Source organism: Peromyscus eremicus, chromosome 13, assembly GCF_949786415.1.
Source record: "Peromyscus eremicus chromosome 13, PerEre_H2_v1, whole genome shotgun sequence".
Taxonomy (NCBI): Eukaryota; Metazoa; Chordata; class Mammalia; order Rodentia; family Cricetidae; genus Peromyscus; species Peromyscus eremicus.
Genome location: NC_081429.1, coordinates 49,201,236 through 49,222,629, shown reverse-complemented (window position 1 = coordinate 49,222,629; position 21,394 = coordinate 49,201,236). Strand labels below are relative to the sequence as shown.

Here is a 21,394-nt window from a genome sequence, read left to right as displayed (position 1 = left end):
AACCTGTGGGGCATGGCCATCAAAAAAACACATATTTCTGATGGTCTTAGAAACACCCAACCATAAATTTGTTTTCATTTCTACTTTATAACTGTAATTTTGCTACTAAGCATTGTCTCAGTTCTGAAGACCATAGGAAATGTGTGTTTTCCAGTGGTCATGACCCACAGGTTGAGAACTGCTGGCCTAGAAAATGACCAATTTCTCAGGCTAATTATCTCATTTGCCTATAGCCACACTTAGGAAAACTGACATGTGCAGTGCCCAGCAATGAGCTCAAATTCTGCCACATAATCCTTTGTGTAGTCAGTTCTACCAAGTCCTACCACTATGGGATCAAATGAGAGACCCACAAAATTCAAAAGAAAATGAGGGAATCTCTTGTCTTGCTCGAGTCTAGGGGTGTTTCTATATGTCTGAACCTGTGGCAGAAGCCCTGTCTAATCTCTCCTCATCTCCAACATGTTTGAAGATACACTGTTGTTTTATCTTAGGCACAGTGGATGTGCCTTAATCTACTGCTATTTCAGCCAGCAGTTGTGACTCAACAATCACTGGCCTGCTTCTCTGGCAGTGGCCTGGCCACTGAGGCCACAGCCTGGCAGGAATTCTGTTCCCAGAGGCCCTGGCTCTGCCACTGTCACTAAAGGTAGCTGTAACTAAACCTCTATCATTCTATTTATAAATAAGACTCAAGATTCAAAGGCTGGGGTGGAAACCTGCTAGCTCAGAAAGGCTGGGCTGCAATTAGTTAAACTTCCCTCCTTGCTGGCATCTACGAAAGACCCGTACTTCTGCTTTGCCAAACCAGAAAAAGCTGTACCACTCCAAACCTCACCCCACTACTTCCTGTGTCTATCTTTCCCGGATGCCCTCCATCCGTCCATCCATGAATTCCTGTGTATCCACTGGAAATCTCCACACTCTCATGGTCAAGAAGTCTGACGGGGTGGCAAACTTTTCAAAGTATGGCGAAGTTGTGAGTGGCTCTGTGCACAAGAGCTTCACCCTTGCCCAGTATATTAATGAAAGACATGTCCTGGCTGCTGTAGTTGGACGGCAGAATGATGGCTGGTGAGGTTTTAGGTATAAATCTGGGTGCAGAGCAAAATGTGAACTGAGGAGAAGCAAGTGTGAAACCATGTGCAGCGGAGATGTACGAGTCAGTGCCAGAACACCCTTCTCCATCCCCTCTACCCAGTTCCTCATTTGACTCGGACTATGAATTTCAAGGAGAATATTATGGGATATACAGTTAGTCAGCACGTGTTCCTCCTCCTCCTCCTCCTCCTCCTCCTCCTCCTCCTCCTCCTCCTCCTCCTCCTATTACTTGAGCTGTGGTGCCTTCTAAATGACAGCATGTGTCGGTAAACGCCTCATGAAGGGGCAAAAGTGAATTCAATTCAAAGAGCAGACAATGGGGATCTTCTTCTGCGTCTGGAAAGTTGAAAGGTGATGATGACCTTCAAGCCACTAAGAAGGAGCTGACTCAGATAAAACCAAGAGTGGAATTTCTACTGGAAAAAAGAAAAAGAAAAAGAACAATGCAAACAAGCAGACTTGTCCTTCTTGTCCCCGGTAGACATGAAGAATGCAAAGCCTGAAGAGGAGCGGAGGAGTACCTCTGTGAAGAAAGATGAGACTAACACGAAGATGGCGTCTGAGGCAGGTGCGGACAACTCTGCTGAGGACGGTGACCAGTTGGACAATGATGATAATGAAGACGGGGGATGACCAGCTGGGGTTGACCAAGGATGATGGAAAAGAGGCTGAAGAAGGGGAGGGTGACAGCACCAATGGGCAGGATGACTCTTAAGCACATAGTGGAGTTCAGAAATCTTATCCCATTATTCCTTTACCGGGGTGCTTGAGAGAGAGCAAAGTCACAGCAGATTTCCCCCTCCACAGTGTCTTCAGCTCCTTCTCACCATCCTCCCTCTCCTCAGCCTTCCCATGTTCATTGACTCATAATTGCCCTGCGCCTGGTTCCATCTTCACTTCCTTGGATGCTTCTTGGGAGTTTTGTTAAGTCTTATCCTGTAAGTTTTGCTTTTAATTTGATACCTCTTTGACTTAACAATAAAAAGATATGTTTTTTCACCAGCTGTCTCAAAATAGTCTCTTGCTCTGCAGAGTACAGTTCTTCCCATTCATATGATTTGAGTGGTTGCAGTACAGTTCTTCCCATTCATATGATTCCAGTAGTTGCTTCCCTAACTGCCGAGACTTTTACTTGTAACCCCGAGAGCAGCTCTTCATTAGAGGTGTGTATTTTCCCTCACATGAGTGGGGCTCTTTGACACAAATAATAAATAAAAACACAATGGAACCCTTGATAACAACATACATATACATCATATACATATGTTGTTACTGTTATTTGACAATTTCAGACATGTGGATAACGCATTCTGCTTACTGTCTCTAGGCCTCATGTGCCTAGAAGATGACCCTGCCCCCTCTAATTTCCCTCCCATCTCAATCTACTCCACCCCCCCTTTTGGTAGTCTCTTCCCCAGATTTAGGACTTTTGGCTTTGTTCTGTGACTCCTTTAGTTTAACTACCATCTGTGTGATCATTGGTTTGGAACTATCCAGTAGAGCTTGATGAGGTCATCTGTCGGTATCAAACTAAAAGCAATGGTAACCTCTTTTCCTGAATCTATCAGTAGCAAATAGTTCAATAGTGAGGGCGGAGCCTCCCGAGCCCCTGGTCCATGCAGGCCTAACTATTGATGGGCCCACTGTGAAGACCCACTGCAAGCCTCACTGCTACCATCAGTTCATGATTGCAATGTCTTTGTCTTACCCAGAAAATGATGTTCCATAACTCTTCTCCTTGCCATCCAGTTCTTATGTTGTTTCTGCCTCCTATTCTACAATCTTTTCTGAATGGCACTCATACATCACTTTAATCTCAGCTCCTTGTACAGCCAAAAGTCTCTGCGTTCCCTACCATTTACTACAAAGAGTGGCTTCTCTGATGAAGACCAAAAGTAGTGGTTATAAACAGAAGTATTTAAAAGGCAGGTTGATGTTATGTCAATTTGTCAAACAATAGTATAAAGTTCCTCTCTGAGCCTGGTTTTTGACCAGGGATACAGTACCATGGATTACTTTCTGTGGAATGGATCTTAAATCCAATCACAGTAGAAGGATTACAAACTGGTACAGCCACTACAGAAATAAATGTGGAGAACTGTGGTAATACTGTGTTCCCCGAAATATTGTGCACCTTAATAAACTTATCTGGGGTCAGAGAACAGAACAGCCACTAGATATAGAGGCCAGAAAACGGTGGCACACACACACCTTTAATCCTATTACTTGGGAGGCATAGATCCATCTGGATCTCTGTGAGTTTAAAGTCACACTGGAAACAGCCAGGCATGGTGATTGATGCCTTTAATCCCAGGAAGTGAGCCTTTAATCCCAGGAAGTGATGGCAGAAAGCAGAAAGGTATATAAGGCTTGAAGACCAGAAACTAGAAGCTTTTGGCCTGGTTAAGCTTTTAGGCTTTGAGCAGCACAGTTTAGCTGAGATCCATTTAGATGAGGACTCAGAAGCTTCCAGTCTGAGGAAACAGGATCAGCTGAGGAATTGGCAAGGTGAGGTAGCTGTGGCTTGTTCTGCTTCTCTGATCTTCCAGCATTCACCCCAATACCTGACTTCAGGTTTGATTTTATTAATAAGACCTTCTAACAATTCTGCTACAGAGAATTCTCAAAAAAATCTAGACATAGAACTACCATATTACCTAAATATTCTACTCCTAGGTATAGACCCAAAGGACTCTACGTTTTACTACAGAGACACCTGCTCATCCATCCATGTTTATTGCTGCTGAAGTTGTAATAGCTAAGAAATGGAATCAGCTTAAATGATCATTCTCTGAACAGGGATAATGAAAATTACATATATACACAAGGAATTTTATTTGACTGTAGAAAAAAACGAAATTATAAAATTCGTAGGTAAGTGTATTGAAATTGGAAAAAAAACTATATGGAATAGCATAACCTAGACACAGAAAAACAAATGTCTCATGTTCTCCTTCATAGGTGGGTCTTAGCTTTGAGTCTCTAATTTTATGTATTCAACTTGGAATACCAGTAGCAGCCAGTGTCTTTGTTAAGGTTTCTATTGCTGTGAAGAGCCACCATGACCATGACAATTCTTATAAAGGAAAACATTTAATTGAAATGATGGCTTACAGTTTCAGAAGTTCAGTCCATTATCATCATGGCAGGGAGCATGGTGGCGTGCAACTCTACAGATGTAGAGTTGACTTCATCTTGATCAGAAGGCGACAGGAATGGACTGAAGCAATGAGCATGGCTTGGGCATATGTGAGACCTCCAAGCCCACCTCCACATACTTCCTTCCAACAAGGCCAAACCCACTCCAACAAAGCCACACTTCCTACTAATGCTACTCCCTGGAGCTAATGGGGGCCAATTACATTCAAACTACCACATCCAGGAAACTAGAAGGTGACCTTTGGTGTGGCAGTACTTCAAGGGAGGGGGCTAGTAGAAGGCAGATAATGTGATAGTGGAGAGGGGGAAAAGCTGAAGCAGGAAGCAGAAGAAAGATGGGACAGACAAGGAGGCGAGGGGGTAGCCAAAACAAGAAGAATATAAAAAAGCCATATGGAAATCTACTATCTTGTGACAGAATCTAAAAATATCACTTTTACTTAAAAGAAAGATACTGAGGGGAGCTATCCTACGTGGCAGGAAAAAGCTGCATGCAGAGTACTTGGGTTACCAAACAAAACCCCAGGGCTTGAGAGATGGCTCAGTGGTTAAGAGCACTGGCTGATGTTCAGAAAGACCTGGGTTTGATTCCCAGCACCCACGTGATGCCTCAGAACCATCCAGAACTTCAGTTTCAGGGGATCTGTTTTCCTCTTCTGGTCTCTGTGGGCACCAGTCATGCTCACAGTCCACAGACAGACATGCATGCAAACACGTATGCACATAAAGTCATAAAACCAATTTTAAAGAGAAAACAAAGAACAGTGCTAGGGTAGGATGCCTACTTATGAGTTATTATTAGCCAGAAAAGCCTCCCGAGCTCCCCAAATCGCACAGGCTCTTGCCATTCCTCTTGACTGTCCATCAGAACTAGATGGGAAGACTTCCTACTGAAGACATCATACACTTAGATACACGATACAGAGAAATCTATCTGGAAATGAGGTGGATGCTTCCCCCATACTGGCTAGCTTCATAGTCCTGAAAGGTGATATGTAGGCTGCTGGGGAAGGAAAGACATCAGTGTCTTACCCAGCTATGACTCCTATGATATGCCTACTTGTGCAATAAGAGCACTGTTATGGGAGTAAATAACACACATATACCTACATTTGAAAGCATATTTATACATACACACAGGCATATATAGAGATATATCTATGTATATATATATTTGCAAAATACCAATTTATTATTTATATATTTCTTTATATATTTATAACTTATAAATAATATATAATAGTGTGATGCACATTATATATTATATTTTAATAATGAAATATATAACATATAATAAAATGTATCCATAATTAAATAATAAATAAAATAACAAAAATTATTGTATATTTGTAATATATATATGCAAACATGAACACTCAGGTATACTAATGATGACTATGTAGACGCAGCAGCTATGAGCACATCCATGCAACCCATGTCCACGTAGAAGTATAACCAAGGGACCATTGGTATAAGTTCTGGAACCTAAAGACCAGCGAGCTTGGAGTTCTGATATCCAACAAGGCAAGGAAAACTCTGCTCCCATTCGCCGAGGGAAAGCAGTCCACCTTCAGTACTTGTTTGTTCTGGATGTCGCAGAATGGACGGTACCTTCCCAAACTGAGGGAGATGATTCTCCACCTGGCCCACTGAGGTTCACACTAATTCTCCCTGGAAAAACTCTGGCAGACAGATCTCCCCCCAAATCCCTTACTGGGATCCTAGGGGTTCATTCTGCCAAGCATACTACAACTGTTCTATGTAGAGCTGAGTGTGAGCTCAGCCCTCCTTAGATGTAGAATTGAGTGTGAGCTCAACCTCTCCTCAGATGTAGGGCTGAGTGTGAGCTCAGCCTCTCCTCAGATGTAGAGCTGAGTGTGCGCTCAGTCCCTCCTCAGATATAGAGCTGAGTGTGAGCTCAGCCTCTCCTCAGATGTAGAGCTGAGTGTGCGCTCAGTCCCTCCTCAGATGTAGAGCTGAATGTGAGCTCAGCCCTCCTCAGAAGAAGAGCTGAGTGTGTGCTCAGCCCCTCCTCAGATGTAGAACTGAGTGTGAGCTCAGTCCCTCCTCAGATGTAGAGCTGAGTGTGAGCTCAACCTCTCCTCAGATGTGATTTTTCTCCCCTCTAACCTAGCTGCTGTTTCTTCTTCCATTTTTTTTGTCCCTTTGCTTTTCCTACTGAAAATCGCAGGTTTCGGTGTTTCAACATTTGAAACTTTACTTATTTATTTATATACTTTGTTCGTTTGTTTGTTTGTTTTGAGACAGGGTTTCTCTGTGTAGCCCTGGCTGTCCTGAAACACACTCTGTAGATCAGGCTGGCCTGGAGCTCAGAGATCTGCCTGCTTCTGCCTCCTGAATGCTAGGATTAAAGGCATATGCCACCACCACCCAGCTTTAACATTTGAAATTTTTATCTTTTGGGATTTAGAATTTGGAAATTTCAGGCTTCACAAAAATTTGGACTTCTGAAATTTCAGGATTTGGAATTTTATCTTTTTTGGTTTCTCATCAGTACCACATTGTCACAACCAAAGCCTCTCAACACTTGCTCAAACATTCCCAGTTCTGACTTGTGGCTGTGAGTCAGTATGCTACCCTTGGTTTGTGTTTATCTTTTTCACTCATCGTAATAAGGAATCCAAGTCTCTGGTTTCTTCAATTGCAGTCACTTAATTGCTGAGAGCAAGGGAAGAATGTTCCAGAAATGCATATCCTATCAGCAGGATTAAGAGGTCTCAGAAGAACAGATGGAAAAGGAAAAGTCAAGATAGTACTCAAAAGAATTCCCCAAGCATACGGGCCTCTGATCTGGTCCTAGTTGGCTTTACGGGGTCTAGAGTCATCCAGGATAAAGGTGGGTATTTGGAAAAGAAGACACACAGGTAGCTCAGAAAGAGGTAGAAGAAGTCAGAGCCTGGTATACCAGAGGTGATAGCTGGAAAACACAGCTAGAAAGTCAGGAAGTGAGCCAGGTCATTGGATTCGGAAGACACTCGAGAGCCAATAAAGTGACAAAGCTTGATATTAAGATTTTAGAGTTACAGAGTTTGGAGCAGTGGTTCTCAACCTACCTAATGCTGTGACCCTTTAGTATACATCCTCATGTTGTAGTGACTCCCACCATCATAAAGTATTTTCATTGCTACTTTATAACTGTAGTTTTGCTACTGTTATGAATCATAATGTAAATATCTGATATGCAGGATATCTGATGTGTGACTCCCAAAGGGGTCACAATGCACAGGTCAAGAACCACTGGTTTGGAGGAACAGAAAGAGGGGAGATGAGATGGAAAGCCTGCTAAAGGTACCCTACTTCTCACTGTGCTTCATTTTAACCCAGACTACAAATTCTTTAAAATAGTTCCACAATGGTGAGAACCTGATACTTGAGGTTCCCATGGATAACTTACCCCCATACTTCAGGATCCTAGTGCATTCCGTAGAGCATCCCCCATTCCAAAGCCCTTTCATGACAGGCATGCTTATGACCAGCTTGAATCCTTGCAAACATATGGATCCCTCCACTACAGAAATGGATGACCTGGTTCTTCCTCTGTATCTCAAATTGAAGACGAGTCAGTCCTTTGACTTAATTTGTCCTTCCCTTTCATCTTTCCCAATTCTGCTCCTGTCTAGTATAATCTAGACCCCTGGTTGGCCTACCCTGAGGAACTGTGGTGCATCAAGTATCTGGTAAGGGCCAAGGGTGTGGGGCAGCTTCCAGGTATCTGCTTGCATATCAGATTGACATGTTCACCTTCTGGCTACTGTTTCTTGGTACAATCTTATGTTGCTAGCACAAAATCCATCTTCCCCAAGGCTGTACTTGGTTGCCACATAGAATGAATGCATGGAGTTGCTAGGTGATGTCCTTAAACACATAGAATCCGTGGGGGATCCGTGACTGCCCTTCATTTGGCACAGCTCTGAAGTACTATTGAGCCAGGTGATTCAGGTCAGAAGTTAAGAGCCCTAGCTCCGGGTGCGGAGGTGCGGATGTTTGGCTGAGTGTAAAAGAGATGAGGTTAAAGAGATAAGAGGAGCAATATATCAGTTACACATCACTGTGCCCTCTGGAATGCCTGCCTGCTCAGCAGACACTTCTGTGTGCTCAGACTCCCCTTTCAGAGCTGTGGGCCTTTTGTGATTCACTTCCCTGCCCCCCTCTCAAATGGAGGCTTCCTGTGCTTTGTAAAATTCTCCCTCTTCTCATTAGATCTTTCCCAATTGTGAGTTTAAGATCCATTTTCTTCTGTTTGCATCCTCCAGCTGACACATTATTTGTTTGCTTAAAGACAGGGTTTCATAAAGCATGTGTTGGCATTGGATTCGTTATACAGTCAAAGATGGCCTTGAACTCTTGATTCTCCTGCCTCTGTTTCCTGAGGGCTGGGATTATAGATATGCACCACCTGCCACCCAGCTGCCAGTTCACATGAATCCATGTATTGAATTATTACAATACTCCACAAATATGTGTAACAACTACATGTACAGACATGTATGTATGCATGCACATATGTATCCAAGTTAGGTGATGCTCAGGCTTCCCTGCCCTTCTTTAGCTAATTGACTATTTCTGCTACCCAGATTCCTTACCATCCCCAAATACTTTAATGCCCTGATCCATATACTCAACCCTTCTTTTATTGAAAAAAATCTTAAATTTTATTAGTATACAAATTCATACAGAGTGTATTTCAGTTTTTAAAGATCTTGACACTCCTCTATTTCAATTGTTTTTCCATGCTTGGATGAAATAAATCATTAAAAAATTCCACTATATCATGACCACATTATTGTTCTAAAAACCAACCAACCAACCAACCTGTCAGACCTTTGGGAGGGGGGAATCTATCTGAAGAATTGAACAGCTGACAGTTTCAAAACCAGCATTTGTGGATGTTGGCACACAGTAGGGCTGCACCTTGTCTTCTGATAGCCATCTATTTCAGTCACATTTTAAGACTGCTAACTTTATTTTAAGGAACAGCTGGACTTTCCTGATGATCACCCTCCACATTATCACTTCCAACTACTCATTTTCTTCACCCACTATGTGCACTCACATGAAATGTAGTGCGTTCCCCCAGAGCACCGCTAATGCAGAGCCGTGTGTACATGCTAGAGTTCAGATAAATACATCCCCCCCCCACTGTTTACTGTTTGTCTCACCAAGTTCCCGCTGACCGGCTGGCACTTACACAGCCTCCAAGGATTCTGTGGCTTGATTTAGTTTGCAGGCTCTTATTTGTATGCACGACGCCACCACTCTATATTATAGGGGCAGGGCTACGGCTTCTATAAATTATGAAATCGCCTGCAAAGCCTGATGGCCTGTTAGTGAATGTGAGCTCCCTCAACATTAATCCACACCAGGCTGTAGTCAACAAAGTCCTGGCGCAGGGCCAGTCACCAGCACTGGCTCGCTTCTGCCTGCAAGTCAGGTTCGCTGAGTTGGACAAGTGTGGAAGATGGATCACAGAGCAGGGGACACAGCTCCGGTAGGATGCAGAGGACAGGGGTGACTTTAGTCTGAAGCAACTCAAGACAGACTCAGCAGAATATCTTCAAGTGGACCTTGATGAATGAGAAGCAGAAGCAAAGGCCAGGTCTTTCTGGCATGGAGTAATGAGAGATAGAGTGGCCGAGACACCATGAAAGGGGCGGGGGTGGGGGACTAGGGGTGGGAGGTGGAAGGAAGAGGTAAAACAGTTCTGGACCCAGAAAGTATAGGATTCTGGGAGACAGAAACTGGCTGATTAGAGTGTGACGTGTGCAACAGACCCGAGAGTGGTATATGGCTGCATGCATGCATGCATATGCATGGATGGACAGACAACAACTGCCAGGAATGAGCCCAACTTCTGTCCACAGTTAACCCATTTGTCAGTGGTGACTCATTTTTGAAGTTCTTCATACACCTTAGGGTTAAGTTTTAAATTTGCTATAGACATGATGCACGGCTTTTGTTTAAAGTAAGTATAATAGTACTGAAGTACATAAAGACTAGAATCAAACACACAGTCCACATCCCCACCTGTCTTAGGGTTTCTATTGCTGTGAAGAGACACCGTGACTACGGTAACTCTTATAAAGGAAAACATTTCATTAGTGCTGGCTTATCTTCATACACATTTGGTTTCTGTATTGCTGGAGATTAGTGCTTCTGTATGCTTCCAGTCACAGGATCTGAGAACCAGCTCCATGATAAGTTTCAGAGGTTTAGTCCATAATCGTCATGGTGTCACATGGTGGCATGCAGGCAGACATGGTGCTGGAGAAGGAGCTGAGAGTTCTACATCTGATCCACAGGAAGCCGAAGGAAGCTGTGCCACAATGGGTGTACTTGAGCATATGTGAGACCTCAAGGCCCACCTCCACAGTGACACACTTCCTCCAACAAAGCCACACCTCCTAATAGTGCCGCTTCCAATGGGCCAAGCACTCAAACACGTACTTTAGTCCATGAGGGCCATATCTATTCAAACCACCACACACCCGGTTTATCAACTCTATCCCTTTACATGCAGCTACTGAAAACTAAAAGATCAGTAGAGTTTTCTTGGACCTTCTTCGAAGCATTCCTCAAAAGCCTCTTTGTTCTCTTTCTCCATGAAAAATGGCATAAATTAGCGTAGGGGCTCTATTTACTTACAAAGACCCCAAAGTATTCTTCCTATAGCACAACTAACTCCCTTTCAAAAGAGCCCCAGTGACTCTCCCCAGTATTTGCCGCATGGAATCCAGACTTACATTCTCAGCCATAGTCTCATACTGTGACTTCCACTCAGGAAGCCTGCTTCCGCCATTCACCTCATGTACTCTTTCCCGGCTTTGCCCAGAATATTGCTCTGTCTGGCACACCGTGCTACACCCCAGCCACCATCACACTGAGCACTTCTGTCTTTTTTCTCTCTGATGCCTACCCTTCCCCTTGCTTCCTTCCAAAGCATCTCCACTTCTCAACCCAATAGCTCTCTCTCCTTCTCCAAGTATACAGGGAGGCACGTGATTTAGCACTTACTATTTTCTAATTATTTTGAGATTGTCCATCTTGCCTCTTTCCATTAGGGGAAAAATCTCTCCATCAGGGAGAGCTTGCCTTGAGGGCTCTTTTGGCCCCATGGAAGGCAGCATCATGTTGAATACTTTAGAAAAGGAAAAACTTCGTGAACAAATGTGTAGGACATGGCCAGACATATAGAAACTTAACTTTTACTTAAGTGCTTTTCTCGCTATTATTTGGTATATAGGGCTGATACTTTTTTTTTTTTTTGGTTTTGTTTTATTATCCCATAATCATTCCCTTTTATGTGGTCATTAAAATAGAAGTGGAATTACCTTCCGGGCAAGGTAACTACTAGTCCTGGCAGATTAACTGCACCTTTCCTTTCAGATACAAGTTTTTTTCTTTTAAATGTGGCTTGGGAATTTGCAAAGATACTCTCACCCTTAAAATTTTTAATTAAAAAAAATCAGTTCCCAGAGGCATAACAGGTAATTAAATCCTACCTAAAGTTTGAGGTCCCCTTGATTTTAACCTTAAACATTTAGTCCATATGCCATTTTAACAAATCATGAAATGCATTTTTTTTTCTCATTTGAAGGTAGGGGAAAAAATCAAGAAAAGGGTAAATCTACTGGTGTATGGCAGATGGAGGTCAGGCTCTTACATAGATTTTCAGCGTTAAACAGAACAAATGGCCTGCAAGATTACAAAGAAAACAAATTCAGAGCGGTAACCTTTTGAGAACTGCCAAATTGCTGGAGAGATGAAAATGGGGTTGCATTTGGGAAATTATGCAGTGTTGTGCTTCTTGGAGAAATGTACAGCACGGAGGGGTCTACGTGTTTTCTTCCCCGACTCTATTTTTAATATTCGCAGTGACACCAAATGAAACAAATCAGGCTATATGTAGAACATTCAGTAAATGGTAAACGGTAGTGGTGGTGACGAGGCCGGGGAGGGGATGGATGGAAATAGAGGCTCTGGAGAACCAAGGATATTTTTGAAATATCAAACAGACACATCCAGCCTGGATGCTGAAGATCACTAAGTGGGGTGAGAAGAAAATGGAAAATTTGCCCAGAAAAAGTCTACGAGAAATCACGGCAAATGGCAGGCTGAGTTCTCAGTAGCGTAAAAGAAGGGAATATATCAAAGAAAATGTCTTTCTGCATATCACAAAAACAGCAACATTTCCAGCATATGCTGCTATTTCACTTTTTCATTTGGCGGGCCATTTGTGGCTGGCTGTGGGTGGGGCTGCTTTCTAAGCGCGTCTCAGCCAAGTATGATGAATGCTCAGGCTATTTTTCCTGACCTTATGTGCATTTACTTTTCCTTCTTTCCTTGCGCATCTTGGCCTGGGGTTTGCTCTCAGATGGTGTTCCCAGGCAGCTCCACACAGGGTCATGTTGGAGACATATCATGTAATTCCATTTAGAAGAAACATCCACTTCTGAAATGCATTCCCTTCTTTCTTTCTTTTGTTTTCTCAAACACAGGAGAGCAAGCCGACGGCAGTGTAAGCAGCATAAGACTAAAAAAGAGGCAGACAGCAACAGCAAAGTCTCAATTCCAACATGTAGGCATTTTCTACACTTTGAAACACACACACACACACACACACACACACATTTCCCCCCTAAGCTTTCTATAGGGGTCTATATTATTTTAGAGGTTTTCTTCATTTTCAGGCACATTTTCCTGACCCATATATTTCTACATGTGGATAATACTCCAGACTTATTTGATATTCTATGTCTTAGCAGACCAGGTCTTGTTTAACTGTTTACCCTTTGTTATACAGCTCAGTTATTTCTGAATTTCCATTTCTGTCTACACCAGCGGGTCTCGACCCTCTGGGATTGACTGGCCTTTTCAGAGGGGTCGCCTAAGACCATCAGAAAACACAGATATTTATTTGTGATTCATAGCAATAGCAAAATTACAGTTATGAAGTAGCAACAAAGAACATTTTATGGTTGTGAGTTAATACAACAGGAGGAAGTGTATCAAAGGGTCTCAGCATTAGGAAGGCTGAGAACCACTGGTCTAGCCCAATGACATAAACATGTTGATGTTGCCTATTTCTTTCTTGTTTGGTTATTTTCTTTGCAGTAGTTTTTCTAGACTTGAATACCTGAAGGAGCAATGAAGCTCTCCAGTTCTACTTAACAGCCTTCTAGAAACTTCGTGATTTGTTCTGTCAACAGCCAGTGAAAATATCATTACCCTCCCCATCATCTAGAAAATTAACTGTGTCTTATTTTTGTTGACCTAAGAAAGTCATTGAATACATCTTTGTTTATATTTTTAAAAATTCTATAGTGCTGCCATTGTTTGTTATGGGATTATTCATTGAATTTAACTTTTAATGTATTAACTCTTGGCTCATTTCTTTTGGAATTTTATTAACTTATATGCTTGTGAATTTTACCCATTTTTCCAACAGAGACAAGAGTGAAAGAATTGAAAGCTTGGCTCTGGAAGCAGATGTTTATTAGGGAGTAAATGTGGGTAGATTGATGCTGGGTGTGGTGGTGCATGCTTTTGGGAGGCACTGGGAAGCAGAGGCTGTTAGATCTTTGTGAGTTCCAGGCCAGCCTGGTCTACACAGTGAGTCCCAGGACAGTCAGGACAATGTTGAGAGACCCTGTCTGAAAAGAAACCCCAACCAAACAAACAAAAATAAAACCCCCAAAGTCTGTGTGTAAGTTTTTCAATCATTATATGCCTCAGTTTTCTGCTCCGAGTAATGGTGATAATAGCTGTATGTGTCTCAGAGCTGTTATGAGGACTAAATGTGTCGATGTATGTAACGTGCTTAAAATGATTGGCACTTGGTAAGTCTGGGCATTTGTTTATCATGTGGGCAGTGGTTTTAATTTTACAACTATTTCCCCATTCTATGACTCTCCTTTTGTTATTTAATTGATTGATGTGTGTTGATATAGCTAACTAGGCCATTTTATTAGCAGGAAAAATGTAGCCTTTCGGTAACTCTGTAACTGCTTGGAATTTGTTGATTCTATGCATTATAGCCTGGATTGAAGGAGAGGTGGCATTACAAATATTTAACAACTGATTCACAAATCACTAAAATATCTGGTAGTTTACAGGGATCAAAAATCAGGAAGGAGGCCCTCACTAATCTGAACAAATCAGAACTTGGAAGCTACCAACAAAAATACATCGATTAGCGTCAAGGAAATACATATCAAAACTATATTGAGATTACACCTAATCCCTGTCAGCATGGCTACCATTAAAGAGACCTAATTATATATACCACTCCAGGATATACACCCAAAGGGCTCTAAATGAGCATGCTACAAAGATACTTGCCCTTCCATGTTTATTGTGGTATTATTCACAATAACCAAATAATAGAATATGCTTAGTGTCTGTCAATAATTGAATGAACTGGGAACATGGCTCATTGGGTAAGAGTGCTTTTTATACAGGCATGAGACTCTGAGTTCAAATCTCCAGCACCCACATAAAAGGCTGATTATAGTTGCATCTATGTGTAATCCCATCATTGATAGAGACAGGTATATTCTGACAGCTGGCTGGCTGGACAGCCTAACTGAAACAATGGTCAAACAGCACACACACACACACACACACACACACACACACACACACACACGAGTGAGAAAGAGAGACAGAATGTGATACACAATTGTAAGGAAGATAAAATTATTTTAATTCCTAGAATAGTAATATGACTAGACCTCACTGTTAAGTGAAATAAGCCAACCTCCAAAAGATAAATATTGCATTTTTCTAATTTGTGATCTTAGAATTTTGTATACATATATATATATATATATATATATATATATATATATATATATATAAAATGATTAAAGTTTATAAGTGACATGGAAATAGGAAGGAAGGAGACCAGTAGGAAGGGAGAAGGGAGAAGGAGTTGATGGGGTAAACTGAAAATATGTGATATACTTGAGGAAATTGTCTTTCTGAAAGCCAAAACTTTGTGCAATGAATGTATAGAAATAAAGAAATTTAGAAATAAAAAAAACATTTGAATAGAAACAAATGCTGAAAGGGTTGTATGGAAAAAAATATATCTTTCAAACACTGCTGGTGGGACAATAAATCAGTGAAGATTCCTCAAATAAATACAAACTGATCAATCTTATAATCCAACTATACTATGCCTGGATATATGCACTAAGCAGTCTCTGTCAGGACACCACAGAGACACGGGCTTATCCACGTTCACTGCAGCACTATTTACAATAACCAGGTTAGCAAGGCACAGAGCTATCCATCAACAGATTAATGAATAGATAAAGGAAATGTGGCATACGTACTCAATGGAGTATGTTCAGCTATAAGGAAGAACAAAATTATGTCACTGGCAGGAAAGCAAACAAGATTGGAGATCACTGTGTGAAGCAAAGTAAGTTAAATGCAGAAAGACAAGCATTACATGCTTTATTTCATATGAGAAATCAAGAGAATACACACACATACACACACACACACACACACACACACACACACACACACACCATGAAAATAGACTACTTGGAAAGAAGAAAGGGACCAGAGGGAGGTGGGAGAGAGGTACAGAAGACAGTAATGGTGACTGAACACAGTCAAAGTACATGATATGTTTGAATAGAAATGTCCCCCAAACTCCATTGCTTTGTACAATGAATACACACTAGCACTGTCTCAATGTGATTCTTGAGTTTGTATTGACAATGATGATGATAAAGCAATGCCAGAAATAAACAATGGGAAGGTTATTGTAGAGATTTTTAAGTTGAGTAATTAATGTAAACAAATTGTAGGAGCCATGAGATATCAATAATAGGGCCTTTACAACATGAACTGCTTTCACTAAAGTATAAGGGAGACAAAAGGACTCCCCACCCCCACATCACAATAAATATTGAGATGTTGGAAATCCTTGGATGCTTAGGATGAATGCCATTGTCTAGGCACATCTGCAGCATCTGGGTATCAGCACTGCATTCTTGAATGAAAGGAACAGATCCACCCACTGCTATTGACAGAATTCCACCACAGCAAGGACCCATTCCATGCAACTGTTTCGTGAAGGAAGAATTTCAAGTTATCTCTTTGGCCATATATGGTTCATATCCCCTCTATTCTTCTACCTCCTAACTAGTCTTATGTGAAATTTCAATTGCTTGGCTTGAGCTGAGATGGCTCAGTAGGTAATGGTGCCTGTTGCCAAACCTGATTTCAATGACCAGGATCCAAATGGGAGAGAGAGAGAGAGAGAGAGAAAGAGAGAGAGAGAGAGAATGGTCTCCTGATCTCTACCCCTCCCATACACACAATAAATATTATGTGATAAAATGTAAGTTACTGCTTCTTACTAGTCATATGCCACTAATCATGGTACTTAGAAAATATAAATAATAAGAGAGGCATGTGTAAAAGTCATAGTAGTCCAGAGATAAGCAACGTAAAGAATGATGTGACTTCACTTATCACATTTTCCCTATTATGCCTCACATTTTTTAACTTTTAAACACTGTGTTCCATTTTATTCATCTTGTCCTAGCATTTATTATTGTTATGTGTGTGTATGTATGATGTATGTAGAGGGAGGAGAGCATGTGTGCCATGGTGTGCATGAGGAGGTCAGAGGGCAAATTTGAGAATTGGTTCTCTCCTTTCACCCTTCTCTGAATTCTGGGAGTCTAACTTAGGTCTTCCAGGCTTATGTGAAAGCCGTTACCTGCTGGGCCATCTGGCCCTTTGTAATGCCTTGGTATCTGTCACTAGGACATGATGGATGAACATATGTTGGGGGAGATCAGACACTTGGAAAAGTTGCCTTAAGAGTCACAGCATCAGAAGGAAGCTGAAGCCTTAGCAACAGCCAGTCAGTAGGGTTAACATATGCTTTTTAAATTATTAGTATTTATTTTATATGTATGTGTGTATACCTTTGTGTATATGTGTACCATATGAAGACCAGAGGAGGGCATTGGATTCTCTAGAACTGGAGTTACAGGTCATTTTAAGATGCCAGATGAATGCCGGGCAGTGGTGGCACACGCCTTTAATCCCAGCACTCGGGAGGCAGAGGCAGGTGGATCTCTGTGACTTCAAGGCCAGCCTGGACTACAGAGTGAGTTCTAGGAAAGTTGCAAAGCTACACAGAGGAACCCTGTCCCTAAAAACAAATATATATATATATGTAAAATAAAATAAAATAAAAAATAAAAAATAAAAAAAGATGCCAGATGAATGCTGAGAATCAAATCTGGGTGCTCTGCAATGTTAGCAAGTACTTTAAACCACTGAGCCCTCTCTCCAGCCCCGGAGTTAGCATATTTAAAGAAAAGCATATGCTAGCACTATCGAATCCTCAGTCTAAGTCAAGGAAAAAATATAGAGAAGGAATTTGAGAAGCAACATTTTGGAGTCCCTGTTAGTTTCATGGAAGGAGTGTCCCATAAATCTGTATTTGTAAGCAAATTGTCCACAAGTAGCAGGCAAGATATGTAAACATAGGTTTGAGCCTAGGTTCCAATCCCAGAATTAGCACTTACTGGTGAATTCAGATAATTCACACAATCCCCTTGGCCTTATTTACTCTCTTATAAAATGAGATGATGAAAATGACCTTGACCTCATAGATAACAAAATTAAGTAAATATATAGAAGCACTTAGAACAAACTGCCTTGCACACAAGGATGCCAGGAGATGAATGGAAGAAAAGCCTGTAGAATGTGATTAACGCATAGTTAAGTATTCAATAAATGCTAGCTATGACTTCTTGATGTCATTAATCACTGATACCCTTATGCTCTGATGACAAAGTGGTGTAACCTTCTGATTATCAGCCATCTTCCTTTGTAGATTTGCCTAATGGAACAAGACATATGATCTAAGGAAATGACTATCTAGCTTAAGAAGGTACTTTGATACTTGAAAGAAAGAAAGGAAGGAAGGGAGGAAGGAGGGAGGGAGGGAGGGAGAGAAGAAGAAGAAGAAGAACAAGAAGAAGAAGAAGAAGAAGAAGAAGAAGAAGAAGAAGAAGAAGAAGAAGAAGAAGAAGAAGAAGGAAGAAAGAAAGAAACCTGGAGTATGCATCATTTTGTCAAGCTTGATCAGTGTGGTTCTTTCTGAGGAAATAGGGAGCCCTGCTCTAAGGAATTACATAACAGAAATGAAATGCTGGCTTTGGGTAGAGGTGAGTCAATCAAGTGTGTCATGTGCAGGCTTTGCATCAGATGGGAGACAAACTAGAGCAAGCAGCAGATATGTCCTCGAGGAACTTCCTCGTGACATGAAACCTCTTGAGTTTGCATGAGAAAATCTTTACAGAGGCAAAAGAAGGTGAGTTCATTTGCTATCACCCAGATTCTTCAGGTTATAATGCTTGCAGACTACAAAAGCCTAAGACCATACAATATTATCTTTCAAGCTGGGGATCGAATAAACACACAATGATGTGCAGACTAAGGGCCTTCCTATTGGCATTTGCTGCAGCTTAAGGGAACTGCTTATTTCAGTAAAGATATTGTAGCCACAGAAAATTTATATTCCTTTTGCTCTATTAATACTATTTAAATAATTTATTTTGTGTATTATCCATTATGTTCAGTCAATGGTAATAATTTGACAAGCATGGCAGTATAAATATCCAGCAAGCACCCCATGGGTTGCCAGTGCCCACCAAAAGGTCAGTGAATCTGCTAGAGACTTGCTGAGAACAGTAAGAAATCCTTCTCAGAGACTCTTGTTGGGAACCCCCACTGGGCAGATACGTTTCTCATGGTCTTATTAGTTTAATATTTAATAATATTTCAGAATTCATTGCTTTTACAAGAAGCTTCCATTAGAAAATATCCTCTTTCTCTAAGCTATAATTTTTTTTTCATGGAATTCTATTGTTTGAGACCAAATGGCAGGACAATAATGTCAGAGTTAGATCAAAGCTTCTAGCTGAATTTGTTGGCTGGTAGCTCATAGCCTAGGCAGGCAGACACCACTATTATGAACAGGTATGCATAGAGAAATGGGAGAAAAGGAGAAGAGAATGTTTTGTGCACTGTGGAGAGAAGGGGTGTAGCTGGAGAGTTTTCTCTCTGGGTCCCGCCAAGCCCCAGCAGTCCGATAGCCCACTTATAAAATAAACACACAGACGCTTATGTTATTTAAACTGTTTGGCCCAATGGCTCAGGCTTCTAGCTTTCTAGTTCTTACATCTTAAATTAATCCATTTCTATAAATCTATATCTTGCCACATGGCTCATGGCTTACTGGCATCTTCACATGCTGCTTGTCATGGCAGAGGCTGGCAGTGTCTCCTTCCGCCTTCCTATTCTCTCAATTCTCCTCTCTGTTAGTCCTGCCTATATTTCCTGCCTGGCTACTGGCCAATCAGTGTTTTATTTATTGACCAATCAGAGCAACACATTTGACATACAGACCATCCCATAGCAAAGGAGAACTGAGGATGGTTCATCAGTGAGGAACAGGCTGATACAGGTGGCCTAATGGGGCTATATGACATCCAGGCCTGTGCTGCAACCAAGGGCCATGTCTCAGTCCATGATCCTATCACAGCTGGGGTCTGGGATGATGTCTGTGGTTCATGTTACCACCAAAAGCTGTGAGCATGCCTGTGGTCTGGACCACCACCTGAGGTCACATTGGTATCTGAAGGCCACACTACCACTGGGGTCATACTGATCTGAGTGGCCTGTGCTGCCATCCGAGGCCATGGTGACATCCGGCCCAAGCTGTAGCCAAGAGCCATGTCTGGGCCATGGTCCTATGTTGAAGTCCATGGCCGGTATTGCCACTGAGGACCATGGGACAGATGGCCTTGGTGGATGGCCTGGGCACCTGAGAGGTGGTCTAACCCTAGCTGGCTGCCTCAGCAGGAGGCTGTACCCCCCTCCCAGGAGAACTGGCCCCATTGGTATGGGGGAAGGAGAGCTGGCCCCAAGGGCCATAGTAGAGCTGGTTTAGCCTCAGGCTTGAGTGGCGAGAGGTCCTGGTGGAGGTCCTAACTGACCAACCCAGCTACCACCCAGGCTTACATCCAGGGCTTTGAGTTGGCCCACCCCAACATCCACCCCATCTATGATCTGCTGGAGTGCATGAAGGGACTGGTCATGGGGAACCATAGCCATAGCATCTCCCTGACTCAGAACAACAGCAGGATATCCGAGAGGAGGTTCGGCTGATGGTGTACCAGAAACCAGAGACCTTAAAGCAAACCAACAACTCCTTGCCAAGACCATTTGCAAGTAAAGCTGTTTGGGCAAAAGGGAATACCGCACGACACACCACAGCTACCATGGCCATTATTTAAAAAAAAAAAAAATGAATATGTGATGGAGAGATGGGAAAGACAGAGGAGCAAATATTTTGTTTTGTGTTTTTTCTTTTTGTGGGTGGAGGCTACAAAGGTGGAGTGCAGACATGGAAAGACTGGGAAACGAGTGGGATTAGGGTGCATAATGGGAAATTCTCAAAGATTCAATGAAAGAACTGTGTTGATTAAAAAATAAATTTAATGCCAGTTCGACTCCAGGGAAAGTGTTGAATGTCAACCATGCTCTTCAAACAATGAGACTGGACCCAGTTATAGGTAATGAAAATTAGCTCAAGGGGCTGAGGCTACATCATGACCCAAGGACTTAAGGTGCTGTTCTCATTACATGTATAGCAAGACCTGGCATTCTTCCACACCTTCAGAGGCAGCTGGGAGATCCCTCATAAGTAGTTCTCCCACCAGGCTAAACATCCATAAGTCAGTTATCCTTTTAGGAGACGGTTTTAGATTCTCTCTGGGTTTGGGTTAATATATACCTAGAAGATGCTTGAAGAGTACCATTCCAGTTTTGATTCAGTGTTAATCCCTCAAATGTGGCTAGCATGTTGTAAGTTATCTTGAGTCTATCTAAGAGCATATAAGCAGGGCTATGAATTCTCAAACCAAGCCTGGACACTGCAATCCTCAATATAGACATCAAGTATAGGGCCCCCAAAGAAATGACTGTCTCACTGTATAGATATCCAAAGTTGACAGGTGACTGCTTTTCTACCAAAAGTTCCTTAGAAGGGGATCCATGCCCTTGTGCA

At 42.0% G+C, this 21,394-nt stretch overlaps 1 pseudogene; it reads left to right on the top strand.

Annotated features, from left to right (window-relative positions):
• Window positions 1-868: 868 nt before the first annotated feature.
• Window positions 869-1,816, top strand: LOC131923193 (heterogeneous nuclear ribonucleoprotein C-like; annotated as a pseudogene).
• The last annotated feature ends 19,578 nt before the right edge of the window (window positions 1,817-21,394 follow it).